Raw genomic sequence first — 27,254 nt, 5'->3', positions numbered from 1 at the left:
TTGTCATTCCTTCACACCAGCACATGGTACCCCAGAATTGTCATCAAGATTAGGCAGAAAAGGCCGAAATAGCTCAGTTGGGAGAGCGTTAGACTGAAGATCTAAAGGTCCCTGGTTCGATCCCGGGTTTCGGCAACTGTACCTGCTCCTTTTGGTGTACCGCTTTCTGACAAGAAAAGGAAGACCAAGCAGGAGTTTGAGAAAGTTGTTTAGAGCAGACTAAGGTCTGGGGCTCAGCAGAAACGCAATTGTGCAACATCCCGCAGTTTATGCTTTTCTCAGCCAATGTGCAAGGACAAGTCAAAATATCCCTTCTTCTTCATAGGACATTTGTACACCAACGCATAGTTCTGCAGAGCCTTGGGAAGAAAAGTCCAGCATGTTTCATTTTCACCTGCAATATACCAATGAAAGCCGTGGGAACAAGACCTAGCCGCATTTGAAAGAAAAATGACTTTTTTGATGTGTAGTCCTTAGAAACGGAAAGTAAAAATCAGGGGAGAAACTGAAAACTATGCTGGAAATCTAGGAAGTTGTGGAAATAGATGGCCAGCAGACAGGCATCAATCACAACATGAAAGGAGATTTTTGAACCGAGCTTGTCAAAAATAACTATTGTTTTTACTGTGGGTACAATGCTGATGTTATCAAATAAAAGTGGATGCTGTGACTATAAACCTCCTTTAAGGGCTCAATGACCCCTTCGAGTCGACGCACGGTGCCACGTGTCTCCTGGACAAACGCTTTCTAAAGTGCCGAAATAGCTCAGTTGGGAGAGCGTTAGACTGAAGATCTAAAGGTCCCTGGTTCGATCCCGGGTTTCGGCAATTGTTGTATCCTGAACAGGGATTACCCTACCTTTGATTATATGACTTTCCCATGAATTAGGCCAGTGCGTGTTTGATTCTTTCGCTTCTCATGTGCCTGTTGCCCTAACAGGGTGGTTGCTTAGTTTCACCTGGAACAAAGTAAAGTATCTTGCTGCCTGTTTTCCTTTCCGGCTAAATGCATAGACATAAAAATGTCACTCGTCATTGTCATTCCTTCACACCAGCACATGGTACCCCAGAATTGTCATCAAGATTAGGCAGAAAAGGCCGAAATAGCTCAGTTGGGAGAGCGTTAGACTGAAGATCTAAAGGTCCCTGGTTCGATCCCGGGTTTCGGCAACTGTACCTGCTCCTTTTGGTGTACCGCTTTCTGACAACAAAAGGAAGACCAAGCAGGAGTTTGAGAAAGTTGTTTAGAGCAGACTAAGGTCTGGGGCTCAGCAGAAACGCAATTGTGCAACATCCCGCAGTTTATGCTTTTCTCAGCCAATGTGCAAGGACAAGTCAAAATATCCCTTCTTCTTCATAGGACATTTGTACACCAACGCATAGTTCTGCAGAGCCTTGGGAAGAAAAGTCCAGCATGTTTCATTTTCACCTGCAATATACCAATGAAAGCCGTGGGAACAAGACCTAGCCGCATTTGAAAGAAAAATGACTTTTTTGATGTGTAGTCCTTAGAAACGGAAAGTAAAAATCAGGGGAGAAACTGAAAACTATGCTGGAAATCTAGGAAGTTGTGGAAATAGATGGCCAGCAGACAGGCATCAATCACAACATGAAAGGAGATTGTTTAATCCGAGCTTGTCAAAAATAACTATTGTTTTTACTGTGGGTACAATGCTGATGTTATCAAATAAAAGTGGATGCTGTGACTATAAACCTCCTTTAAGGGCTCAATGACCCCTTCGAGTCGAGGCACGGTGCCACGTGTCTCCTGGACAAACGCTTTCTAAAGTGCCGAAATAGCTCAGTTGGGAGAGCGTTAGACTGAAGATCTAAAGGTCCCTGGTTCGATCCATGGTTTCGTGCAATTGTTGTATTCTGAACAGGGATAACTCTACCTTTGATTATATGACTTTACCATGAATTAGGCCAGTGCGTGTTTGATTCTTTCGCTTCTCATGTGCCTGTTGCCCTAACAGGGTGGTTGCTTAGTTTCACCTGGAACAAAGTAAAGTATCTTGCTGCCTGTTTTCCTTTCCGGCTAAATGCATAGACATAAAAATGTCACTCGTCATGGTCATTCCTTCACACCAGCACATGGTACCCCAGAATTGTCATCAAGGTTAGGCAGAAAAGGCCGAAATAGCTCAGTTGGGAGAGCGTTAGACTGAAGATCTAAAGGTCCCTGGTTCGATCCCGGGTTTCGGCAACTGTACCTGCTCCTTTTGGTGTACCGCTTTCTGACAAGAAAAGGAAGACCAAGCAGGAGTTTGAGAAAGTTGTTTAGAGCAGACTAAGGTCTGGGGCTCAGCAGAAACGCAATTGTGCAACATCCCGCAGTTTATGCTTTTCTCAGCCAATGTGCAAGGACAAGTCAAAATATCCCTTCTTCTTCATAGGACATTTGTACACCAACGCATAGTTCTGCAGAGCCTTGGGAAGAAAAGTCCAGCATGTTTCATTTTCACCTGCAATATACCAATGAAAGCCGTGGGAACAAGACCTAGCCGCATTTGAAAGAAAAATGACTTTTTTGATGTGTAGTCCTTAGAAACGGAAAGTAAAAATCAGGGGAGAAACTGAAAACTATGCTGGAAATCTAGGAAGTTGTGGAAATAGATGGCCAGCAGACAGGCATCAATCACAACATGAAAGGAGATTTTTGAACCGAGCTTGTCAAAAATAACTATTGTTTTTACTGTGGGTACAATGCTGATGTTATCAAATAAAAGTGGATGCTGTGACTATAAACCTCCTTTAAGGGCTCAATGACCCCTTCGAGTCGACGCACGGTGCCACGTGTCTCCTGGACAAACGCTTTCTAAAGTGCCGAAATGGCTCAGTTGGGAGAGCGTTAGACTGAAGATCTAAAGGTCCCTGGTTCGATCCATGGTTTCGTGCAATTGTTGTATTCTGAACAGGGATAACTCTACCTTTGATTATATGACTTTACCATGAATTAGGCCAGTGCGTGTTTGATTCTTTCGCTTCTCATGTGCCTGTTGCCCTAACAGGGTGGTTGCTTAGTTTCACCTGGAACAAAGTAAAGTATCTTGCTGCCTGTTTTCCTTTCCGGCTAAATGCATAGACATAAAAATGTCACTCGTCATTGTCATTCCTTCACACCAGCACATGGTACCCCAGAATTGTCATCAAGATTAGGCAGAAAAGGCCGAAATAGCTCAGTTGGGAGAGTGTTAGACTGAAGATCTAAAGGTCCCTGGTTCGATCCCGGGTTTCGGCAACTGTACCTGCTCCTTTTGGTGTACCGCTTTCTGACAAGAAAAGGAAGACCAAGCAGGAGTTTGAGAAAGTTGTTTAGAGCAGACTAAGGTCTGGGGCTCAGCAGAAACGCAATTGTGCAACATCCCGCAGTTTATGCTTTTCTCAGCCAATGTGCAAGGACAAGTCAAAATATCCCTTCTTCTTCATAGGACATTTGTACACCAACGCATAGTTCTGCAGAGCCTTGGGAAGAAAAGTCCAGCATGTTTCATTTTCACCTGCAATATACCAATGAAAGCCGTGGGAACAAGACCTAGCCGCATTTGAAAGAAAAATGACTTTTTTGATGTGTAGTCCTTAGAAACGGAAAGTAAAAATCAGGGGAGAAACTGAAAACTATGCTGGAAATCTAGGAAGTTGTGGAAATAGATGGCCAGCAGACAGGCATCAATCACAACATGAAAGGAGATTTTTGAACCGAGCTTGTCAAAAATAACTATTGTTTTTACTGTGGGTACAATGCTGATGTTATCAAATAAAAGTGGATGCTGTGACTATAAACCTCCTTTAAGGGCTCAATGACCCCTTCGAGTCGAGGCACGGTGCCACGTGTCTCCTGGACAAACGCTTTCTAAAGTGCCGAAATAGCTCAGTTGGGAGAGCGTTAGACTGAAGATCTAAAGGTCCCTGGTTCGATCCATGGTTTTGTGCAATTGTTGTATTCTGAACAGGGATAACTCTACCTTTGATTATATGACTTTACCATGAATTAGGCCAGTGCGTGTTTGATTCTTTCGCTTCTCATGTGCCTGTTGCCCTAACAGGGTGGTTGCTTAGTTTCACCTGGAACAAAGTAAAGTATCTTGCTGCCTGTTTTCCTTTCCGGCTAAATGCATAGACATAAAAATGTCACTCGTCATTGTCATTCCTTCACACCAGCACATGGTACCCCAGAATTGTCATCAAGGTTAGGCAGAAAAGGCCGAAATAGCTCAGTTGGGAGAGCGTTAGACTGAAGATCTAAAGGTCTCTGGTTCGATCCCGGGTTTCGGCAACTGTACCTGCTCCTTTTGGTGTACCGCTTTCTGACAAGAAAAGGAAGACCAAGCAGGAGTTTGAGAAAGTTGTTTAGAGCAGACTAAGGTCTGGGGCTCAGCAGAAACGCAATTGTGCAACATCCCGCAGTTTATGCTTTTCTCAGCCAATGTGCAAGGACAAGTCAAAATATCCCTTCTTCTTCATAGGACATTTGTACACCAACGCATAGTTCTGCAGAGCCTTGGGAAGAAAAGTCCAGCATGTTTCATTTTCACCTGCAATATACCAATGAAAGCCGTGGGAACAAGACCTAGCCGCATTTGAAAGAAAAATGACTTTTTTGATGTGTAGTCCTTAGAAACGGAAAGTAAAAATCAGGGGAGAAACTGAAAACTATGCTGGAAATCTAGGAAGTTGTGGAAATAGATGGCCAGCAGACAGGCATCAATCACAACATGAAAGGAGATTTTTGAACCGAGCTTGTCAAAAATAACTATTGTTTTTACTGTGGGTACAATGCTGATGTTATCAAATAAAAGTGGATGCTGTGACTATAAACCTCCTTTAAGGGCTCAATGACCCCTTCGAGTCGAGGCACGGTGCCACGTGTCTCCTGGACAAACGCTTTCTAAAGTGCCGAAATAGCTCAGTTGGGAGAGCGTTAAACTGAAGATCTAAAGGTCCCTGGTTCGATCCATGGTTTTGTGCAATTGTTGTATTCTGAACAGGGATAACTCTACCTTTGATTATATGACTTTACCATGAATTAGGCCAGTGCGTGTTTGATTCTTTCGCTTCTCATGTGCCTGTTGCCCTAACAGGGTGGTTGCTTAGTTTCACCTGGAACAAAGTAAAGTATCTTGCTGCCTGTTTTCCTTTCCGGCTAAATGCATAGACATAAAAATGTCACTCGTCATTGTCATTCCTTCACACCAGCACATGGTACCCCAGAATTGTCATCAAGGTTAGGCAGAAAAGGCCGAAATAGCTCAGTTGGGAGAGCGTTAGACTGAAGATCTAAAGGTCTCTGGTTCGATCCCGGGTTTCGGCAACTGTACCTGCTCCTTTTGGTGTACCGCTTTCTGACAAGAAAAGGAAGACCAAGCAGGAGTTTGAGAAAGTTGTTTAGAGCAGACTAAGGTCTGGGGCTCAGCAGAAACGCAATTGTGCAACATCCCGCAGTTTATGCTTTTCTCAGCCAATGTGCAAGGACAAGTCAAAATATCCCTTCTTCTTCATAGGACATTTGTACACCAACGCATAGTTCTGCAGAGCCTTGGGAAGAAAAGTCCAGCATGTTTCATTTTCACCTGCAATATACCAATGAAAGCCGTGGGAACAAGACCTAGCCGCATTTGAAAGAAAAATGACTTTTTTGATGTGTAGTCCTTAGAAACGGAAAGTAAAAATCAGGGGAGAAACTGAAAACTATGCTGGAAATCTAGGAAGTTGTGGAAATAGATGGCCAGCAGACAGGCATCAATCACAACATGAAAGGAGATTTTTGAACCGAGCTTGTCAAAAATAACTATTGTTTTTACTGTGGGTACAATGCTGATGTTATCAAATAAAAGTGGATGCTGTGACTATAAACCTCCTTTAAGGGCTCAATGACCCCTTCGAGTCGAGGCACGGTGCCACGTGTCTCCTGGACAAACGCTTTCTAAAGTGCCGAAATAGCTCAGTTGGGAGAGCGTTAAACTGAAGATCTAAAGGTCCCTGGTTCGATCCATGGTTTTGTGCAATTGTTGTATTCTGAACAGGGATAACTCTACCTTTGATTATATGACTTTACCATGAATTAGGCCAGTGCGTGTTTGATTCTTTCGCTTCTCATGTGCCTGTTGCCCTAACAGGGTGGTTGCTTAGTTTCACCTGGAACAAAGTAAAGTATCTTGCTGCCTGTTTTCCTTTCCGGCTAAATGCATAGACATAAAAATGTCACTCGTCATTGTCATTCCTTCACACCAGCACATGGTACCCCAGAATTGTCATCAAGGTTAGGCAGAAAAGGCCGAAATAGCTCAGTTGGGAGAGCGTTAGACTGAAGATCTAAAGGTCTCTGGTTCGATCCCGGGTTTCGGCAACTGTACCTGCTCCTTTTGGTGTACCGCTTTCTGACAAGAAAAGGAAGACCAAGCAGGAGTTTGAGAAAGTTGTTTAGAGCAGACTAAGGTCTGGGGCTCAGCAGAAACGCAATTGTGCAACATCCCGCAGTTTATGCTTTTCTCAGCCAATGTGCAAGGACAAGTCAAAATATCCCTTCTTCTTCATAGGACATTTGTACACCAACGCATAGTTCTGCAGAGCCTTGGGAAGAAAAGTCCAGCATGTTTCATTTTCACCTGCAATATACCAATGAAAGCCGTGGGAACAAGACCTAGCCGCATTTGAAAGAAAAATGACTTTTTTGATGTGTAGTCCTTAGAAACGGAAAGTAAAAATCAGGGGAGAAACTGAAAACTATGCTGGAAATCTAGGAAGTTGTGGAAATAGATGGCCAGCAGACAGGCATCAATCACAACATGAAAGGAGATTTTTGAACCGAGCTTGTCAAAAATAACTATTGTTTTTACTGTGGGTACAATGCTGATGTTATCAAATAAAAGTGGATGCTGTGACTATAAACCTCCTTTAAGGGCTCAATGACCCCTTCGAGTCGACGCACGGTGCCACGTGTCTCCTGGACAAACGCTTTCTAAAGTGCCGAAATGGCTCAGTTGGGAGAGCGTTAGACTGAAGATCTAAAGGTCCCTGGTTCGATCCATGGTTTCGTGCAATTGTTGTATTCTGAACAGGGATAACTCTACCTTTGATTATATGACTTTACCATGAATTAGGCCAGTGCGTGTTTGATTCTTTCGCTTCTCATGTGCCTGTTGCCCTAACAGGGTGGTTGCTTAGTTTCACCTGGAACAAAGTAAAGTATCTTGCTGCCTGTTTTCCTTTCCGGCTAAATGCATAGACATAAAAATGTCACTCGTCATTGTCATTCCTTCACACCAGCACAGGGTACCCCAGAATTGTCATCAAGGTTAGGCAGAAAAGGCCAAAATAGCTCAGTTGGGAGAGCGTTAGACTGAAGATCTAAAGGTCCCTGGTTCGATCCCGGGTTTCGGCAACTGTACCTGCTCCTTTTGGTGTACCGCTTTCTGACAAGAAAAGGAAGACCAAGCAGGAGTTTGAGAAAGTTGTTTAGAGCAGACTAAGGTCTGGGGCTCAGCAGAAACGCAATTGTGCAACATCCCGCAGTTTATGCTTTTCTCAGCCAATGTGCAAGGACAAGTCAAAATATCCCTTCTTCTTCATAGGACATTTGTACACCAACGCATAGTTCTGCAGAGCCTTGGGAAGAAAAGTCCAGCATGTTTCATTTTCACCTGCAATATACCAATGAAAGCCGTGGGAACAAGACCTAGCCGCATTTGAAAGAAAAATGACTTTTTTGATGTGTAGTCCTTAGAAACGGAAAGTAAAAATCAGGGGAGAAACTGAAAACTATGCTGGAAATCTAGGAAGTTGTGGAAATAGATGGCCAGCAGACAGGCATCAATCACAACATGAAAGGAGATTTTTGAACCGAGCTTGTCAAAAATAGCTATTGTTTTTACTGTGGGTACAATGCTGATGTTATCAAATAAAAGTGGATGCTGTGACTATAAACCTCCTTTAAGGGCTCAATGACCCCTTCGAGTCGACGCACGGTGCCACGTGTCTCCTGGACAAACGCTTTCTAAAGTGCCGAAATAGCTCAGTTGGGAGAGCGTTAGACTGAAGATCTAAAGGTCCCTGGTTCGATCCCGGGTTTCGGCAATTGTTGTATCCTGAACAGGGATTACCCTACCTTTGATTATATGACTTTCCCATGAATTAGGCCAGTGCGTGTTTGATTCTTTCGCTTCTCATGTGCCTGTTGCCCTAACAGGGTGGTTGCTTAGTTTCACCTGGAACAAAGTAAAGTATCTTGCTGCCTGTTTTCCTTTCCGGCTAAATGCATAGACATAAAAATGTCACTCGTCATTGTCATTCCTTCACACCAGCACATGGTACCCCAGAATTGTCATCAAGGTTAGGCAGAAAAGGCCGAAATAGCTCAGTTGGGAGAGCGTTAGACTGAAGATCTAAAGGTCCCTGGTTCGATCCCGGGTTTCGGCAACTGTACCTGCTCCTTTTGGTGTACCGCTTTCTGACAAGAAAAGGAAGACCAAGCAGGAGTTTGAGAAAGTTGTTTAGAGCAGACTAAGGTCTGGGGCTCAGCAGAAACGCAATTGTGCAACATCCCGCAGTTTATGCTTTTCTCAGCCAATGTGCAAGGACAAGTCAAAATATCCCCTCTTCTTCATAGGACATTTGTACACCAACGCATAGTTCTGCAGAGCCTTGGGAAGAAAAGTCCAGCATGTTTCATTTTCACCTGCAATATACCAATGAAAGCCGTGGGAACAAGACCTAGCCGCATTTGAAAGAAAAATGACTTTTTTGATGTGTAGTCCTTAGAAACGGAAAGTAAAAATCAGGGGAGAAACTGAAAACTATGCTGGAAATCTAGGAAGTTGTGGAAATAGATGGCCAGCAGACAGGCATCAATCACAACATGAAAGGAGATTTTTGAACCGAGCTTGTCAAAAATAACTATTGTTTTTACTGTGGGTACAATGCTGATGTTATCAAATAAAAGTGGATGCTGTGACTATAAACCTCCTTTAAGGGCTCAATGACCCCTTCGAGTCGACGCACGGTGCCACGTGTCTCCTGGACCAGCGCTTTCTAAAGTGCCGAAATAGCTCAGTTGGGAGAGCGTTAGACTGAAGATCTAAAGGTCCCTGGTTCGATCCCGGGTTTCGGCAATTGTTGTATCCTGAACAGGGATAACCCTCCCTTTGATCATATGACTTTCCCATGAATTAGGCCAGTGCGTGTTTGATTCTTTCGCTTCTCATGTGCCTGTTGTCCTAACAGGGTGGTTGCTTAGTTTCACCTGGAACAAAGTAAAGTATCTTGCTGCCTGTTTTCCTTTCCGGCTAAATGCATAGACATAAAAATGTCACTTGTCATTGTCATTCCTTCACACCAGCACATGGTACCCCAGAATTGTCATCAAGATTAGGCAGAAAAGGCCGAAATAGCTCAGTTGGGAGAGCGTTAGACTGAAGATCTAAAGGTCCCTGGTTCGATCCCGGGTTTCGGCAACTGTACCTGCTCCTTTTGGTGTACCGCTTTCCGACAAGAAAAGGAAGACCAAGCAGGAGTTTGAGAAAGTTGTTTAGAGCAGACTAAGGTCTGAGGCTCAGCAGAAACGCAATTGTGCAACATCCCGCAGTTTATGCTTTTCTCAGCCAATGTGCAAGGACAAGTCAAAATATCCCTTCTTCTTCATAGGACATTTGTACACCAACGCATAGTTCTGCAGAGCCTTGGGAAGAAAAGTCCAGCATGTTTCATTTTCACCTGCAATATACCAATGAAAGCCGTGGGAACAAGACCTAGCCGCATTTGAAAGAAAAATGACTTTTTTGATGTGTAGTCCTTAGAAACGGAAAGTAAAAATCAGGGGAGAAACTGAAAACTATGCTGGAAATCTAGGAAGTTGTGGAAATAGATGGCCAGCAGACAGGCATCAATCACAACATGAAAGGAGATTTTTGAACCGAGCTTGTCAAAAATAACTATTGTTTTTACTGTGGGTACAATGCTGATGTTATCAAATAAAAGTGGATGCTGTGACTATAAACCTCCTTTAAGGGCTCAATGACCCCTTCGAGTCGACGCACGGTACCACGTGTCTCCTGGACAAACACTTTCTAAAGTGCCGAAATAGCTCAGTTTGGAGAGCGTTAGACTGAAGATCTAAAGGTCCCTGGTTTGATCCCGGGTTTTGGCAATTGTTGTATCCTGAACAGGGATAACCCTACCTTTGATTATATGACTTTCCCATGAATTAGGCCAGTGCGTGTTTGATTCTTTCGCTTCTCATGTGCCTGTTGTCCTAACAGGGTGGTTGCTTAGTTTTACCTGGAACAAAGTAAAGTATCTTGCTGCCTGTTTTCCTTTCCGGCTAAATGCATAGACATAAAAATGTCACTCGTCATTGTCATTCCTTCACACCAGCACATGGTACGCCAGAATTGTCATCAAGATTAGGCAGAAAAGGCCGAAATAGCTCAGTTGGGAGAGCGTTAGACTGAAGATCTAAAGGTCCCGGGTTTCGGCAACTGTACATGCTCCTTTTGGTGTACCGCTTTCTGACAAGAAAAGGAAGACCAAGCAGGAGTTTGAGAAAGTTGTTTAGAGCAGACTAAGGTCTGGGGCTCAGCAGAAACGCAATTGTGCAACATCCCGCAGTTTATGCTTTTCTCAGCCAATGTGCAAGGACAAGTCAAAATATCCCTTCTTCTTCATAGGACATTTGTACACCAACGCATAGTTCTGCAGAGCCTTGGGAAGAAAAGTCCAGCATGTTTCATTTTCACCTGCAATATACCAATGAAAGCCGTGGGAACAAGACCTAGCCGCATTTGAAAGAAAAATGACTTTTTTGATGTGTAGTCCTTAGAAACGGAAAGTAAAAATCAGGGGAGAAACTGAAAACTATGCTGGAAATCTAGGAAGTTGTGGAAATAGATGGCCAGCAGACAGGCATCAATCACAACATGAAAGGAGATTTTTGAACCGAGCTTGTCAAAAATAACTATTGTTTTTACTGTGGGTACAATGCTGATGTTATCAAATAAAAGTGGATGCTGTGACTATAAACCTCCTTTAAGGGCTCAATGACCCCTTCGAGTCGAGGCACGGTGCCACGTGTCTCCTGGACAAACGCTTTCTAAAGTGCCGAAATAGCTCAGTTGGGAGAGCGTTAGACTGAAGATCTAAAGGTCCCTGGTTCGATCCATGGTTTTGTGCAATTGTTGTATTCTGAACAGGGATAACTCTACCTTTGATTATATGACTTTACCATGAATTAGGCCAGTGCGTGTTTGATTCTTTCGCTTCTCATGTGCCTGTTGCCCTAACAGGGTGGTTGCTTAGTTTCACCTGGAACAAAGTAAAGTATCTTGCTGCCTGTTTTCCTTTCCGGCTAAATGCATAGACATAAAAATGTCACTCGTCATTGTCATTCCTTCACACCAGCACATGGTACCCCAGAATTGTCATCAAGGTTAGGCAGAAAAGGCCGAAATAGCTCAGTTGGGAGAGCGTTAGACTGAAGATCTAAAGGTCTCTGGTTCGATCCCGGGTTTCGGCAACTGTACCTGCTCCTTTTGGTGTACCGCTTTCTGACAAGAAAAGGAAGACCAAGCAGGAGTTTGAGAAAGTTGTTTAGAGCAGACTAAGGTCTGGGGCTCAGCAGAAACGCAATTGTGCAACATCCCGCAGTTTATGCTTTTCTCAGCCAATGTGCAAGGACAAGTCAAAATATCCCTTCTTCTTCATAGGACATTTGTACACCAACGCATAGTTCTGCAGAGCCTTGGGAAGAAAAGTCCAGCATGTTTCATTTTCACCTGCAATATACCAATGAAAGCCGTGGGAACAAGACCTAGCCGCATTTGAAAGAAAAATGACTTTTTTGATGTGTAGTCCTTAGAAACGGAAAGTAAAAATCAGGGGAGAAACTGAAAACTATGCTGGAAATCTAGGAAGTTGTGGAAATAGATGGCCAGCAGACAGGCATCAATCACAACATGAAAGGAGATTTTTGAACCGAGCTTGTCAAAAATAACTATTGTTTTTACTGTGGGTACAATGCTGATGTTATCAAATAAAAGTGGATGCTGTGACTATAAACCTCCTTTAAGGGCTCAATGACCCCTTCGAGTCGACGCACGGTGCCACATGTCTCCTGGACAAACGCTTTCTAAAGTGCAGAAATAGCTCAGTTGGGAGAGCGTTAGACTGAAGATCTAAAGGTCCCTGGTTCGATCCCGGGTTTCGGCAATTGTTGTATCCTGAACAGGGATAACTCTACCTTTGATTATATGACTTTCCCATGAATTAGGCCAGTGCGTGTTTGATTCTTTCGCTTCTCATGTGCCTGTTGCCCTAACAGGGTGGTTGCTTAGTTTCACCTGGAACAAAGTAAAGTATCTTGCTGCCTGTTTTCCTTTCCGGCTAAATGCATAGACATAAAAATGTCACTCGTCATTGTCATTCCTTCACACCAGCACATGGTACCCCAGAATTGTCATAAAGATTAGGCAGAAAAGGCCGAAATAGCTAAGTTGGGAGAGCGTTAGACTGAAGATCTAAAGGTCCCTGGTTTGATCCCGGGTTTCGGCAACTGTACCTGCTCCTTTTGGTGTACCGCTTTCTGACAAGAAAAGGAAGACCAAGCAGGAGTTTGAGAAAGTTGGTTAGAGCAGACTAAGGCCTGGGGCTCAGCAGAAACGCAATTGTGCAACATCCCGCAGTTTATGCTTTTCTCAGCCAATGTGCAAGGACAAGTCAAAATATCCCTTCTTCTTCATAGGACATTTATACACCAACGCATAGTTCTACAGAGCCTTGGGAAGAAAAGTCCAGCATGTTTCATTTTCACCTGCAATATACCAATGAAAGCCGTGGGAACAAGACCTAGCCGCATTTGAAAGAAAAATGACTTTTTTGATGTGTAGTCCTTAGAAACGGAAAGTAAAAATCAGGGGAGAAACTGAAAACTATGCTGGAAATCTAGGAAGTTGTGGAAATAGATGGCCAGCAGACAGGCATCAATCACAACATGAAAGGAGATTTTTGAACCGAGCTTGTCAAAAATAACTATTGTTTTTACTGTGGGTACAATGCTGATGTTATCAAATAAAAGTGGATGCTGTGACTATAAACCTCCTTTAAGGGCTCAATGACCCCTTCGAGTCGACGCACGGTGCCACGTGTCTCCTGGACAAACGCTTTCTAAAGTGCCAAAATAGCTCAGTTGGGAGAGCGTTAGACTAAAGGTCCCTGGTTCGATCCCGGGTTTCGGCAATTGTTGTATCCTGAACAGGGATAACCCTACCTTTGATTATATGACTTTCCCATGAATTAGGCCAGTGCGTGTTTGATTCTTTCGCTTCTCATGTGCCTGTTGTCCTAACAGGGTGGTTGCTTAGTTTCACCTGGAACAAAGTAAAGTATCTTGCTGCCTGTTTTCCTTTCCGGCTAAATGCATAGACATAAAAATGTCACTCGTCATTGTCATTCCTTCACACCAGCACATGGTACCCCAGAATTGTCATCAAGATTAGGCAGAAAAGGCCGAAATAGCTCAGTTGGGAGAGCGTTAGACTGAAGATCTAAAGGTCCCGGGTTTCGGCAACTGTACCTGCTCCTTTTGGTGTACCGCTTTCTGACAAGAAAAGGAAGACCAAGCAGGAGTTTGAGAAAGTTGTTTAGAGCAGACTAAGGTCTGGGGCTCAGCAGAAACGCAATTGTGCAACATCCCGCAGTTTATGCTTTTCTCAGCCAATGTGCAAGGACAAGTCAAAATATCCCTTCTTCTTCATAGGACATTTGTACACCAACGCATAGTTCTGCAGAGCCTTGGGAAGAAAAGTCCAGCATGTTTCATTTTCACCTGCAATATACCAATGAAAGCCGTGGGAACAAGACCTAGCCGCATTTGAAAGAAAAATGACTTTTTTGATGTGTAGTCCTTAGAAACGGAAAGTAAAAATCAGGGGAGAAACTGAAAACTATGCTGGAAATCTAGGAAGTTGTGGAAATAGATGGCCAGCAGACAGGCATCAATCACAACATGAAAGGAGACTTTTGAACCGAGCTTGTCAAAAATAACTATTGTTTTTACTGTGGGTACAATGCTGATGTTATCAAATAAAAGTGGATGCTGTGACTATAAACCTCCTTTAAGGGCTCAATGACCCCTTCGAGTCGACGCACGGTGCCACGTGTCTCCTGGACAAACGCTTTCTAAAGTGCCGAAATAGCTCAGTTGGGAGAGCGTTAGACTGAAGATCTAAAGGTCCCTGGTTCGATCCCGGGTTTCGGCAATTGTTGTATCCTGTACCTTTGATTATATGACTTTCCCATGAATTAGGCCAGTGCGTGTTTGATTCTTTCGCTTCTCATGTGCCTGTTGCCCTAACAGGGTGGTTGCTTAGTTTCACCTGGAACAAAGTAAAGTATCTTGCTGCCTGTTTTCCTTTCCGGCTAAATGCATAGACATAAAAATGTCACTCGTCATTGTCATTCCTTCACACCAGCACATGGTACCCCAGAATTGTCATCAAGATTAGGCAGAAAAGGCCGAAATAGCTCAGTTGGGAGAGCGTTAGACTGAAGATCTAAAGGTCCCTGGTTCGATCCCAGGTTTCGGCAACTGTACCTGCTCATTTTGGTGTACCGCTTTCTGACAAGAAAAGGAAGACCAAGCAGGAGTTTGAGAAAGTTGTTTAGAGCAGACTAAGGTCTGGGGCTCAGCAGAAACGCAATTGTGCAACATCCCGCAGTTTATGCTTTTCTCAGCCAATGTGCAAGGACAAGTCAAAATATCCCTTCTTCTTCATAGGACATTTGTACACCAACGCATAGTTCTGCAGAGCCTTGGGAAGAAAAGTCCAGCATGTTTCATTTTCACCTGCAATATACCAATGAAAGCCGTGGGAACAAGACCTAGCCGCATTTGAAAGAAAAATGACTTTTTTGATGTGTAGTCCTTAGAAACGGAAAGTAAAAATCAGGGGAGAAACTGAAAACTATGCTGGAAATCTAGGAAGTTGTGGAAATAGATGGCCAGCAGACAGGCATCAATCACAACATGAAAGGAGATTTTTGAACCGAGCTTGTCAAAAATAACTATTGTTTTTACTGTGGGTACAATGCTGATGTTATCAAATAAAAGTGGATGTTGTGACTATAAACCTCCGTTAAGGGCTCAATGACCCCTTCGAGTCGACGCACGGTGCCACGTGTCTCCTGGACAAACGCTTTCTAAAGTGCCGAAATAGCTCAGTTGGGAGAGCGTTAGACTGAAGATCTAAAGGTCCCTGGTTCGATCCTGGGTTTCGGCAATTGTTGTATCCTGAACAGGGATTACCCTACCTTTGATTATATGACTTTCCCATGAATTAGGCTAGTGCGTGTTTGATTCTTTCGCTTCTCATGTGCCTGTTGTCCTAACAGGGTGGTTGCTTAGTTTCACCTGGAACAAAGTAAAGTATCTTGCTGCCTGTTTTCCTTTCCGGCTAAATGCATAGACATAAAAATGTCACTTGTCATTGTCATTGTCATTCCTTCACACCAGCACATGGTACCCCAGAATTGTCATCAGAATTGTCATCAAAATTGTCATCAAAATTAGGCAGAAAAGGCCGAAATAGCTCAGTTGGGAGAGCGTTAGACTGAAGATCTAAAGGTCCCTGGTTCGATCCCGGGTTTCGGCAACTGTACCTGCTCCTTTTGGTGTACCGCTTTCTGACAAGAAAAGGAAGACCAAGCAGGAGTTTGAGAAAGTTGTTTAGAGCAGACTAAGGTCTGGGGCTCAGCAGAAACGCAATTGTGCAACATCCCGCAGTTTATGCTTTTCTCAGCCAATGTGCAAGGACAAGTCAAAATATCCCTTCTTCTTCATAGGACATTTGTACACCAACGCATAGTTCTGCAGAGCCTTGGGAAGAAAAGTCCAGCATGTTTCATTTTCACCTGCAATATACCAATGAAAGCCGTGGGAACAAGACCTAGCCGCATTTGAAAGAAAAATGACTTTTTTGATGTGTAGTCCTTAGAAACGGAAAGTAAAAATCAGGGGAGAAACTGAAAACTATGCTGGAAATCTAGGAAGTTGTGGAAATAGATGGCCAGCAGACAGGCATCAATCACAACATGAAAGGAGATTTTTGAACCGAGCTTGTCAAAAATAACTATTGTTTTTACTGTGGGTACAATGCTGATGTTATCAAATAAAAGTGGATGCTGTGACTATAAACCTCCTTTAAGGGCTCAATGACCCCTTCGAGTCGACGCACGGTGCCACGTGTCTCCTGGACAAACGCTTTCTAAAGTGCCGAAATAGCTCAGTTGGGAGAGCGTTAGACTGAAGATCTAAAGGTCCCTGGTTCGATCCTGGGTTTCGGCAATTGTTGTATCCTGAACAGGGATTACCCTACCTTTGATTATATGACTTTCCCATGAATTAGGCTAGTGCGTGTTTGATTCTTTCGCTTCTCATGTGCCTGTTGTCCTAACAGGGTGGTTGCTTAGTTTCACCTGGAACAAAGTAAAGTATCTTGCTGCCTGTTTTCCTTTCCGGCTAAATGCATAGACATAAAAATGTCACTTGTCATTGTCATTGTCATTCCTTCACACCAGCACATGGTACCCCAGAATTGTCATCAGAATTGTCATCAAAATTAGGCAGAAAAGGCCGAAATAGCTCAGTTGGGAGAGCGTTAGACTGAAGATCTAAAGGTCCCTGGTTCAATCCCGGGTTTCGGCAACTGTACCTGCTCCTTTTGGTGTACCGCTTTCTGACAAGAAAAGGAAGACCAAGCAGGAGTTTGAGAAAGTTGTTTAGAGCAGACTAAGGCCTGGGGCTCAGCAGAAACGCAATTGTGCAACATCCCGCAGTTTATGCTTTTCTCAGCCAATGTGCAAGGACAAGTCAAAATATCCCTTCTTCTTCATAGGACATTTGTACACCAACGCATAGTTCTGCAGAGCCTTGGGAAGAAAAGTCCAGCATGTTTCATTTTCACCTGCAATATACCAATGAAAGCCGTGGGAACAAGACCTAGCCGCATTTGAAAGAAAAATGACTTTTTTGATGTGTAGTCCTTAGAAACGGAAAGTAAAAATCAGGGGAGAAACTGAAAACTATGCTGGAAATCTAGGAAGTTGTGGAAATAGATGGCCAGCAGACAGGCATCAATCACAACATGAAAGGAGATTTTTGAACCGAGCTTGTCAAAAATAACTATTGTTTTTACTGTGGGTACAATGCTGATGTTATCAAATAAAAGTGGATGCTGTGACTATAAACCTCCTTTAAGGGCTCAATGACCCCTTCGAGTCGACGCACGGTGCCACGTGTCTCCTGGACAAATGCTTTCTAAAGTGCCGAAATAGCTCAGTTGGGAGAGCGTTAGACTGAAGATCTAAAGGTCCCTGGTTCGATCCTGGGTTTCGGCAATTGTTGTATCCTGAACAGGGATTACCCTACCTTTGATTATATGACTTTCCCATGAATTAGGCCAGTGCGTGTTTGATTCTTTCGCTTCTCATGTGCCTGTTGCCCTAACAGGGTGGTTGCTTAGTTTCACCTGGAACAAAATAAAGTATCTTGCTGCCTGTTTTCCTTTCCGGCTAAATGCATAGACATAAAAATGTCACTCGTCATTGTCATTCCTTCACACCAGCACATGGTACCCCAGAATTGTCATCAAGGTTAGGCCGAAATAGCTCAGTTGGGAGAGCGTTAGACTGAAGATCTAAAGGTCCCTGGTTCGATCCCGGGTTTCGGCAACTGTACCTGCTCCTTTTGGTGTACCGCTTTCTGACAAGAAAAGGAAGACCAAGCAGGAGTTTGAGAAAGTTGTTTAGAGCAGACTAAGGTCTGGGGCTCAGCAGAAACGCAATTGTGCAACATCCCGCAGTTTATGCTTTTCTCAGCCAATGTGCAAGGACAAGTCAAAATATCCCTTCTTCTTCATAGGACATTTGTACACCAACGCATAGTTCTGCAGAGCCTTGGGAAGAAAAGTCCAGCATGTTTCATTTTCACCTGCAATATACCAATGAAAGCCGTGGGAACAAGACCTAGCCGCATTTGAAAGAAAAATGACTTTTTTGATGTGTAGTCCTTAGAAACGGAAAGTAAAAATCAGGGGAGAAACTGAAAACTATGCTGGAAATCTAGGAAGTTGTGGAAATAGAGGGCCAGCAGACAGGCATCAATCACAACATGAAAGGAGATTTTTGAACCGAGCTTATCAAAAATAACTATTGTTTTTACTGTGGGTACAATGCTGATGTTATCAAATAAAAGTGGATGTTGTGACTATAAACCTCCTTTAAGGGCTCAATGACCCCTTCGAGTCGACGCACAGTGCCACGTGGCTCCTGGACAAACGCTTTCTAAAGTGCCGAAATAGCTCAGTTGGGAGAGCGTTAGACTGAAGATCTAAAGGTCCCTGGTTCGATCCCGGGTTTCGGCAATTGTTGTATCCTGAACAGGGATTACCCTACCTTTGATTATATGACTTTCCCATGAATTAGGCTAGTGCGTGTTTGATTCTTTCGCTTCTCATGTGCCTGTTGTCCTAACAGGGTGGTTGCTTAGTTTCACCTGGAACAAAGTAAAGTATCTTGCTGCCAGTTTTCCTTTCCGGCTAAATGCATAGACATAAAAATGTCACTCGTCATTGTCATTCCTTCACACCAGCACATTGTACCCCAGAATTGTCATCAAGGTTAGGCAGAAAAGGCCGAAATAGCTCAGTTGGGAGAGCGTTAGACTGAAGATCTAAAGGTCCCTGGTTCGATCCCGGGTTTCGGCAACTGTACCTGCTCCTTTTGGTGTACCGCTTTCTGACAAGAAAAGGAAGACCAAGCAGGAGTTTGAGAAAGTTGTTTAGAGCAGACTAAGGTCTGGGGCTCAGCAGAAACGCAATTGTGCAACATCCCGCAGTTTATGCTTTTCTCAGCCAATGTGCAAGGACAAGTCAAAATATCCCTTCTTCTTCATAGGACATTTGTACACCAACGCATAGTTCTGCAGAGCCTTGGGAAGAAAAGTCCAGCATGTTTCATTTTCACCTGCAATATACCAATGAAAGCCGTGGGAACAAGACCTAGCCGCATTTGAAAGAAAAATGACTTTTTTGATGTGTAGTCCTTAGAAACGGAAAGTAAAAATCAGGGGAGAAACTGAAAACTATGCTGGAAATCTAGGAAGTTGTGGAAATAGATGGCCAGCAGACAGGCATCAATCACAACATGAAAGGAGATTTTTGAACCGAGCTTGTCAAAAATAACTATTGTTTTTACTGTGGGTACAATGCTGATGTTATCAAATAAAAGTGGATGCTGTGACTATAAACCTCCTTTAAGGGCTCAATGACCCCTTCGAGTCGACGCACGGTGCCACGTGTCTCCTGGACAAACGCTTTCTAAAGTGCCGAAATAGCTCAGTTGGGAGAGCGTTAGACTGAAGATCTAAAGGTCCCTGGTTCGATCCTGGGTTTCGGCAATTGTTGTATCCTGAACAGGGATTACCCTACCTTTGATTATATGACTTTCCCATGAATTAGGCTAGTGCGTGTTTGATTCTTTCGCTTCTCATGTGCCTGTTGTCCTAACAGGGTGGTTGCTTAGTTTCACCTGGAACAAAGTAAAGTATCTTGCTGCCTGTTTTCCTTTCCGGCTAAATGCATAGACATAAAAATGTCACTTGTCATTGTCATTGTCATTCCTTCACACCAGCACATGGTACCCCAGAATTGTCATCAGAATTGTCATCAAAATTAGGCAGAAAAGGCCGAAATAGCTCAGTTGGGAGAGCGTTAGACTGAAGATCTAAAGGTCCCTGGTTCAATCCCGGGTTTCGGCAACTGTACCTGCTCCTTTTGGTGTACCGCTTTCTGACAAGAAAAGGAAGACCAAGCAGGAGTTTGAGAAAGTTGTTTAGAGCAGACTAAGGTCTGGGGCTCAGCAGAAACGCAATTGTGCAACATCCCGCAGTTTATGCTTTTCTCAGCCAATGTGCAAGGACAAGTCAAAATATCCCTTCTTCTTCATAGGACATTTGTACACCAACGCATAGTTCTGCAGAGCCTTGGGAAGAAAAGTCCAGCATGTTTCATTTTCACCTGCAATATACCAATGAAAGCCGTGGGAACAAGACCTAGCCGCATTTGAAAGAAAAATGACTTTTTTGATGTGTAGTCCTTAGAAACGGAAAGTAAAAATCAGGGGAGAAACTGAAAACTATGCTGGAAATCTAGGAAGTTGTGGAAATAGAGGGCCAGCAGACAGGCATCAATCAAAACATGAAAGGAGATTTTTGAACCGAGCTTATCAAAAATAACTATTGTTTTTACTGTGGGTACAATGCTGATGTTATCAAATAAAAGTGGATGTTGTGACTATAAACCTCCTTTAAGGGCTCAATGACCCCTTCGAGTCGACGCACAGTGCCACGTGGCTCCTGGACAAACGCTTTCTAAAGTGCCGAAATAGCTCAGTTGGGAGAGCGTTAGACTGAAGATCTAAAGGTCCCTGGTTCGATCCTGGGTTTCGGCAATTGTTGTATCCTGAACAGGGATTACCCTACCTTTGATTATATGACTTTCCCATGAATTAGGCTAGTGCGTGTTTGATTCTTTCGCTTCTCATGTGCCTGTTGTCCTAACAGGGTGGTTGCTTAGTTTCACCTGGAACAAAGTAAAGTATCTTGCTGCCAGTTTTCCTTTCCGGCTAAATGCATAGACATAAAAATGTCACTCGTCATTGTCATTCCTTCACACCAGCACATTGTACCCCAGAATTGTCATCAAGGTTAGGCAGAAAAGGCCGAAATAGCTCAGTTGGGAGAGCGTTAGACTGAAGATCTAAAGGTCCCTGGTTCGATCCCGGGTTTCGGCAACTGTACCTGCTCCTTTTGGTGTACCGCTTTCTGACAAGAAAAGGAAGACCAAGCAGGAGTTTGAGAAAGTTGTTTAGAGCAGACTAAGGTCTGGGGCTCAGCAGAAACGCAATTGTGCAACATCCCGCAGTTTATGCTTTTCTCAGCCAATGTGCAAGGACAAGTCAAAATATCCCTTCTTCTTCATAGGACATTTGTACACCAACGCATAGTTCTGCAGAGCCTTGGGAAGAAAAGTCCAGCATGTTTCATTTTCACCTGCAATATACCAATGAAAGCCGTGGGAACAAGACCTAGCCGCATTTGAAAGAAAAATGACTTTTTTGATGTGTAGTCCTTAGAAACGGAAAGTAAAAATCAGGGGAGAAACTGAAAACTATGCTGGAAATCTAGGAAGTTGTGGAAATAGATGGCCAGCAGACAGGCATCAATCACAACATGAAAGGAGATTTTTGAACCGAGCTTGTCAAAAATAACTATTGTTTTTACTGTGGGTACAATGCTGATGTTATCAAATAAAAGTGGATGCTGTGACTATAAACCTCCTTTAAGGGCTCAATGACCCCTTCGAGTAGACGCACGGTGCCACGTGTCTCCTGGACAAACGCTTTCTAAAGTGCCGAAATAGCTCAGTTGGGAGAGCGTTAGACTGAAGATCTAAAGGTCCCTGGTTCGATCCTGGGTTTCGGCAATTGTTGTATCCTGAACAGGGATTACCCTACCTTTGATTATATGACTTTCCCATGAATTAGGCTAGTGCGTGTTTGATTCTTTCGCTTCTCATGTGCCTGTTGTCCTAACAGGGTGGTTGCTTAGTTTCACCTGGAACAAAGTAAAGTATCTTGCTGCCAGTTTTCCTTTCCGGCTAAATGCATAGACATAAAAATGTCACTCGTCATTGTCATTCCTTCACACCAGCACATGGTACCCCAGAATTGTCATCAAGATTAGGCAGAAAAGGCCGAAATAGCTCAGTTGGGAGAGCTCAGTTGTGGAAATAGATGGCCAGCAGACAGGCATCAATCACAACATGAAAGGAGATTTTTGAACCGAGCTTGTCAAAAATAATTATTGTTTTTACTGTGGGTACAATGCTGATGTTATCAAATAAAAGTGGATGCTGTGACTATAAACCTCCTTTAAGGGCTCAATGACCCCTTCGAGTCGACGCACGGTGCCACGTGTCTCCTGGACAAACGCTGTCTAAAGTGCCGAAATAGCTCAGTTGGGAGAGCGTTAGACTGAAGATCTAAAGGTCCCTGGTTCGATCCTGGGTTTTGGCAACTGTACCTGCTCCTTTTGGTGTACCGCTTTCTGACAAGAAAAGGAAGACCAAGCAGGAGTTTGAGAAAGTTGTTTAGAGCAGACTAAGGTCTGGGGCTCAGCAGAAACGCAATTGTGCAACATTCCGCAGTTTATACTTTTCTCAGCCAATGTGCAAGGACAAGTCAAAATATCCCTTCTTCTTCATAGGACATTTGTACACCAACGCATAGTTCTGCAGAGCCTTGGGAAGAAAAGTCCAGCATGTTTCATTTTCACCTGCAATATACCAATGAAAGCCGTGAGAACAAGACCTAGCCGCATTTGAAAGAAAAATGACTTTTTTGATGTGTAGTCCTTAGAAACGGAAAGTAAAAATCAGGGGAGAAACTGAAAACTATGCTGGAAATCTAGGAAGTTGTGGAAATAGATGGCCAGCAGACAGGCATCAATCACAACATGAAAGGAGATTTTTGAACCGAGCTTGTCAAAAATAACTATTGTTTTTACTGTGGGTACAATGCTGATGTTATCAAATAAAAGTGGATGCTGTGACTATAAACCTCCTTTAAGGGCTCAATGACCCCTTCGAGTCGACGCACGGTGCCACGTGTCTCCTGGACAAACGCTTTCTAAAGTGCCGAAATAGCTCAGTTGGGAGAGCGTTAGACTGAAGATCTAAAGGTCCCTGGTTCGATCCTGGGTTTCGGCAATTGTTGTATCCTGAACAGGGATTACCCTACCTTTGATTATATGACTTTCCCATGAATTAGGCCAGTGCGTGTTTGATTCTTTCGCTTCTCATGTGCCTGTTGTCCTAACAGGGTGGTTGCTTAGTTTCACCTGGAACAAAGTAAAGTATCTTGCTGCCTGTTTTCCTTTCCGGCTAAATGCATAGACATAAAACTGTCACTCGTCATTGTCATTCCTTCACACCAGCACATGGTACCCCAGAATTGTCATCAAGATTAGGCAGAAAAGGCCGAAATAGCTCAGTTGGGAGAGCGTTAGACTGAAGATCTAAAGGTCCCGGGTTTCGGCAACTGTACATGTTCCTTTTGGTGTACCGCTTTCTGACAAGAAAAGGAAGACCAAGCAGGAGTTTGAGAAAGTTGTTTAAAGCAGACTAAGGTCTGGGGCTCAGCAGAAACGCAATTGTGCAACATCCCGCAGTTTATGCTTTTCTCAGCCAATGTGCAAGGACAAGTCAAAATATCCCTTCTTCTTCATAGGACATTTGTACACCAACGCATAGTTCTGCAGAGCCTTGGGAAGAAAAGTCCAGCATGTTTCATTTTCACCTGCAATATACCAATGAAAGCCGTGGGAACAAGACCTAGCCGCATTTGAAAGAAAAATGACTTTTTTGATGTGTAGTCCTTAGAAACGGAAAGTAAAAATCAGGGGAGAAACTGAAAACTATGCTGGAAATCTAGGAAGTTGTGGAAATAGATGGCCAGCAGACAGGCATCAATCACAACATGAAAGGAGATTTTTGAACCGAGCTTGTCAAAAATAATTATTGTTTTTACTGTGGGTACAATGCTGATGTTATCAAATAAAAGTGGATGCTGTGACTATAAACCTCCTTTAAGGGCTCAATGACCCCTTCGAGTCGACGCACGGTGCCACGTGTCTCCTGGACAAACGCTGTCTAAAGTGCCGAAATAGCTCAGTTGGGAGAGCGTTAGACTGAAGATCTAAAGGTCCCTGGTTCGATCCTGGGTTTTGGCAACTGTACCTGCTCCTTTTGGTGTACCGCTTTCTGACAAGAAAAGGAAGACCAAGCAGGAGTTTGAGAAAGTTGTTTAGAGCAGACTAAGGTCTGGGGCTCAGCAGAAACGCAATTGTGCAACATTCCGCAGTTTATACTTTTCTCAGCCAATGTGCAAGGACAAGTCAAAATATCCCTTCTTCTTCATAGGACATTTGTACACCAACGCATAGTTCTGCAGAGCCTTGGGAAGAAAAGTCCAGCATGTTTCATTTTCACCTGCAATATACCAATGAAAGCCGTGAGAACAAGACCTAGCCGCATTTGAAAGAAAAATGACTTTTTTGATGTGTAGTCCTTAGAAACGGAAAGTAAAAATCAGGGGAGAAACTGAAAACTATGCTGGAAATCTAGGAAGTTGTGGAAATAGATGGCCAGCAGACAGGCATCAATCACAACATGAAAGGAGATTTTTGAACCGAGCTTGTCAAAAATAACTATTGTTTTTACTGTGGGTACAATGCTGATGTTATCAAATAAAAGTGGATGCTGTGACTATAAACCTCCTTTAAGGGCTCAATGACCCCTTCGAGTCGACGCACGGTGCCACGTGTCTCCTGGACAAACGCTTTCTAAAGTGCCGAAATAGCTCAGTTGGGAGAGCGTTAGACTGAAGATCTAAAGGTCCCTGGTTCGATCCTGGGTTTCGGCAATTGTTGTATCCTGAACAGGGATTACCCTACCTTTGATTATATGACTTTCCCATGAATTAGGCCAGTGCGTGTTTGATTCTTTCGCTTCTCATGTGCCTGTTGTCCTAACAGGGTGGTTGCTTAGTTTCACCTGGAACAAAGTAAAGTATCTTGCTGCCTGTTTTCCTTTCCGGCTAAATGCATAGACATAAAACTGTCACTCGTCATTGTCATTCCTTCACACCAGCACATGGTACCCCAGAATTGTCATCAAGATTAGGCAGAAAAGGCCGAAATAGCTCAGTTGGGAGAGCGTTAGACTGAAGATCTAAAGGTCCCGGGTTTCGGCAACTGTACATGTTCCTTTTGGTGTACCGCTTTCTGACAAGAAAAGGAAGACCAAGCAGGAGTTTGAGAAAGTTGTTTAAAGCAGACTAAGGTCTGGGGCTCAGCAGAAACGCAATTGTGCAACATCCCGCAGTTTATGCTTTTCTCAGCCAATGTGCAAGGACAAGTCAAAATATCCCTTCTTCTTCATAGGACATTTGTACACCAACGCATAGTTCTGCAGAGCCTTGGGAAGAAAAGTCCAGCATGTTTCATTTTCACCTGCAATATACCAATGAAAGCCGTGGGAACAAGACCTAGCCGCATTTGAAAGAAAAATGACTTTTTTGATGTGTAGTCCTTAGAAACGGAAAGTAAAAATCAGGGGAGAAACTGAAAACTATGCTGGAAATCTAGGAAGTTGTGGAAATAGATGGCCAGCAGACAGGCATCAATCACAACATGAAAGGAGATTTTTGAACCGAGCTTGTCAAAAATAATTATTGTTTTTACTGTGGGTACAATGCTGATGTTATCAAATAAAAGTGGATGCTGTGACTATAAACCTCCTTTAAGGGCTCAATGACCCCTTCGAGTCGACGCACGGTGCCACGTGTCTCCTGGACAAACGCTGTCTAAAGTGCCGAAATAGCTCAGTTGGGAGAGCGTTAGACTGAAGATCTAAAGGTCCCTGGTTCGATCCTGGGTTTTGGCAACTGTACCTGCTCCTTTTGGTGTACCGCTTTCTGACAAGAAAAGGAAGACCAAGCAGGAGTTTGAGAAAGTTGTTTAGAGCAGACTAAGGTCTGGGGCTCAGCAGAAACGCAATTGTGCAACATTCCGCAGTTTATACTTTTCTCAGCCAATGTGCAAGGACAAGTCAAAATATCCCTTCTTCTTCATAGGACATTTGTACACCAACGCATAGTTCTGCAGAGCCTTGGGAAGAAAAGTCCAGCATGTTTCATTTTCACCTGCAATATACCAATGAAAGCCGTGAGAACAAGACCTAGCCGCATTTGAAAGAAAAATGACTTTTTTGATGTGTAGTCCTTAGAAACGGAAAGTAAAAATCAGGGGAGAAACTGAAAACTATGCTGGAAATCTAGGAAGTTGTGGAAATAGATGGCCAGCAGACAGGCATCAATCACAACATGAAAGGAGATTTTTGAACCGAGCTTGTCAAAAATAACTATTGTTTTTACTGTGGGTACAATGCTGATGTTATCAAATAAAAGTGGATGCTGTGACTATAAACCTCCTTTAAGGGCTCAATGACCCCTTCGAGTCGACGCACGGTGCCACGTGTCTCCTGGACAAACGCTTTCTAAAGTGCCGAAATAGCTCAGTTGGGAGAGCGTTAGACTGAAGATCTAAAGGTCCCTGGTTCGATCCCGGGTTTCGGCAATTGTTGTATCCTGAAGAGGGATAACCCTACCTTTGATTATATGACTTTCCCATGAATTAGGCCAGTGCGTGTTTGATTCTTTCGCTTCTCATGTGCCTGTTGTCCTAACAGGGTGGTTGCTTAGTTTTACCTGGAACAAAGTAAAGTATCTTGCTGCCTGTTTTCCTTTCCGGCTAAATGCATAGACATAAAAATGTCACTCGTCATTGTCATTCCTTCACACCAGCACATGGTACCCCAGAATTGTCATCAAGATTAGGCAGAAAAGGCCGAAATAGCTCAGTTGGGAGAGCGTTAGACTGAAGATCTAAAGGTCCCGGGTTTCGGCAACTGTACATGCTCCTTTTGGTGTACCGCTTTCTGACAAGAAAAGGAAGACCAAGCAGGAGTTTGAGAAAGTTGTTTAGAGCAGACTAAGGTCTGGGGCTCAGCAGAAACGCAATTGTGCAACATCCCGCAGTTTATGCTTTTCTCAGCCAATGTGCAAGGACAAGTCAAAATATCCCTTCTTCTTCATAGGACATTTGTACACCAACGCATAGTTCTGCAGAGCCTTGGGAAGAAAAGTCCAGCATGTTTCATTTTCACCTGCAATATACCAATGAAAGCCGTGGGAACAAGACCTAGCCGCATTTGAAAGAAAAATGACTTTTTTGATGTGTAGTCCTTAGAAACGGAAAGTAAAAATCAGGGGAGAAACTGAAAACTATGCTGGAAATCTAGGAAGTTGTGGAAATAGATGGCCAGCAGACAGGCATCAATCACAACATGAAAGGAGATTTTTGAACCGAGCTTGTCAAAAATAACTATTGTTTTTACTGTGGGTACAATGCTGATGTTATCAAATAAAAGTGGATGCTGTGACTATAAACCTCCTTTAAGGGCTCAATGACCCCTTCGAGTCGACGCACGGTGCCACGTGTCTCCTGGACAAACGCTTTCTAAAGTGCCGAAATAGCTCAGTTGGGAGAGCGTTAGACTGAAGATCTAAAGGTCCCTAGTTCGATCCCGGGTT

At 43.5% G+C, this 27,254-nt stretch overlaps 16 non-coding genes across 16 annotated transcripts; all 16 read left to right on the top strand.

Moving 5' to 3' along the window:
* The first annotated feature begins 62 nt into the window (after positions 1 to 62).
* Positions 63 to 135, top strand: TRNAF-GAA (transfer RNA phenylalanine (anticodon GAA)). Its single transcript has one exon. It is a non-coding gene; the product is annotated as a tRNA-Phe (tRNA).
* A 619-nt stretch (positions 136 to 754) lies between these two features.
* On the top strand, positions 755 to 827 carry TRNAF-GAA (transfer RNA phenylalanine (anticodon GAA)). Its single transcript has one exon. It is a non-coding gene; the product is annotated as a tRNA-Phe (tRNA).
* A 269-nt stretch (positions 828 to 1,096) lies between these two features.
* TRNAF-GAA (transfer RNA phenylalanine (anticodon GAA)) lies at positions 1,097 to 1,169 on the top strand. The gene has a single exon. It is a non-coding gene; the product is annotated as a tRNA-Phe (tRNA).
* Positions 1,170 to 2,132: 963 nt separating this feature from the next.
* On the top strand, positions 2,133 to 2,205 carry TRNAF-GAA (transfer RNA phenylalanine (anticodon GAA)). Its single transcript has one exon. It is a non-coding gene; the product is annotated as a tRNA-Phe (tRNA).
* Positions 2,206 to 7,999: 5,794 nt separating this feature from the next.
* On the top strand, positions 8,000 to 8,072 carry TRNAF-GAA (transfer RNA phenylalanine (anticodon GAA)). Its single transcript has one exon. It is a non-coding gene; the product is annotated as a tRNA-Phe (tRNA).
* A 269-nt stretch (positions 8,073 to 8,341) lies between these two features.
* Positions 8,342 to 8,414, top strand: TRNAF-GAA (transfer RNA phenylalanine (anticodon GAA)). Its single transcript has one exon. It is a non-coding gene; the product is annotated as a tRNA-Phe (tRNA).
* Positions 8,415 to 9,033: 619 nt separating this feature from the next.
* Positions 9,034 to 9,106, top strand: TRNAF-GAA (transfer RNA phenylalanine (anticodon GAA)). The gene has a single exon. It is a non-coding gene; the product is annotated as a tRNA-Phe (tRNA).
* Positions 9,107 to 9,375: 269 nt separating this feature from the next.
* On the top strand, positions 9,376 to 9,448 carry TRNAF-GAA (transfer RNA phenylalanine (anticodon GAA)). Its single transcript has one exon. It is a non-coding gene; the product is annotated as a tRNA-Phe (tRNA).
* Positions 9,449 to 14,172: 4,724 nt separating this feature from the next.
* Positions 14,173 to 14,245, top strand: TRNAF-GAA (transfer RNA phenylalanine (anticodon GAA)). Its single transcript has one exon. It is a non-coding gene; the product is annotated as a tRNA-Phe (tRNA).
* Positions 14,246 to 14,500: 255 nt separating this feature from the next.
* TRNAF-GAA (transfer RNA phenylalanine (anticodon GAA)) lies at positions 14,501 to 14,573 on the top strand. Its single transcript has one exon. It is a non-coding gene; the product is annotated as a tRNA-Phe (tRNA).
* A 991-nt stretch (positions 14,574 to 15,564) lies between these two features.
* Positions 15,565 to 15,637, top strand: TRNAF-GAA (transfer RNA phenylalanine (anticodon GAA)). The gene has a single exon. It is a non-coding gene; the product is annotated as a tRNA-Phe (tRNA).
* A 2,004-nt stretch (positions 15,638 to 17,641) lies between these two features.
* Positions 17,642 to 17,714, top strand: TRNAF-GAA (transfer RNA phenylalanine (anticodon GAA)). The gene has a single exon. It is a non-coding gene; the product is annotated as a tRNA-Phe (tRNA).
* Positions 17,715 to 18,333: 619 nt separating this feature from the next.
* TRNAF-GAA (transfer RNA phenylalanine (anticodon GAA)) lies at positions 18,334 to 18,406 on the top strand. Its single transcript has one exon. It is a non-coding gene; the product is annotated as a tRNA-Phe (tRNA).
* Positions 18,407 to 18,675: 269 nt separating this feature from the next.
* Positions 18,676 to 18,748, top strand: TRNAF-GAA (transfer RNA phenylalanine (anticodon GAA)). Its single transcript has one exon. It is a non-coding gene; the product is annotated as a tRNA-Phe (tRNA).
* Positions 18,749 to 20,761: 2,013 nt separating this feature from the next.
* TRNAF-GAA (transfer RNA phenylalanine (anticodon GAA)) lies at positions 20,762 to 20,834 on the top strand. Its single transcript has one exon. It is a non-coding gene; the product is annotated as a tRNA-Phe (tRNA).
* A 5,331-nt stretch (positions 20,835 to 26,165) lies between these two features.
* TRNAF-GAA (transfer RNA phenylalanine (anticodon GAA)) lies at positions 26,166 to 26,238 on the top strand. Its single transcript has one exon. It is a non-coding gene; the product is annotated as a tRNA-Phe (tRNA).
* The last annotated feature ends 1,016 nt before the right edge of the window (positions 26,239 to 27,254 follow it).

The sequence above is a fragment of the Lithobates pipiens genome, unplaced genomic scaffold, assembly GCF_037356315.1.
Source record: "Lithobates pipiens isolate NorthernLeopardFrog02 unplaced genomic scaffold, aLitPip1_a1.2 Scaffold_18, whole genome shotgun sequence".
In the NCBI taxonomy this organism is placed as follows: domain Eukaryota; kingdom Metazoa; phylum Chordata; class Amphibia; order Anura; family Ranidae; genus Lithobates; species Lithobates pipiens.
The sequence above is the reverse complement of the archived record's forward strand: the minus strand, read 5'-3'. Positions and strand labels throughout refer to the sequence as shown.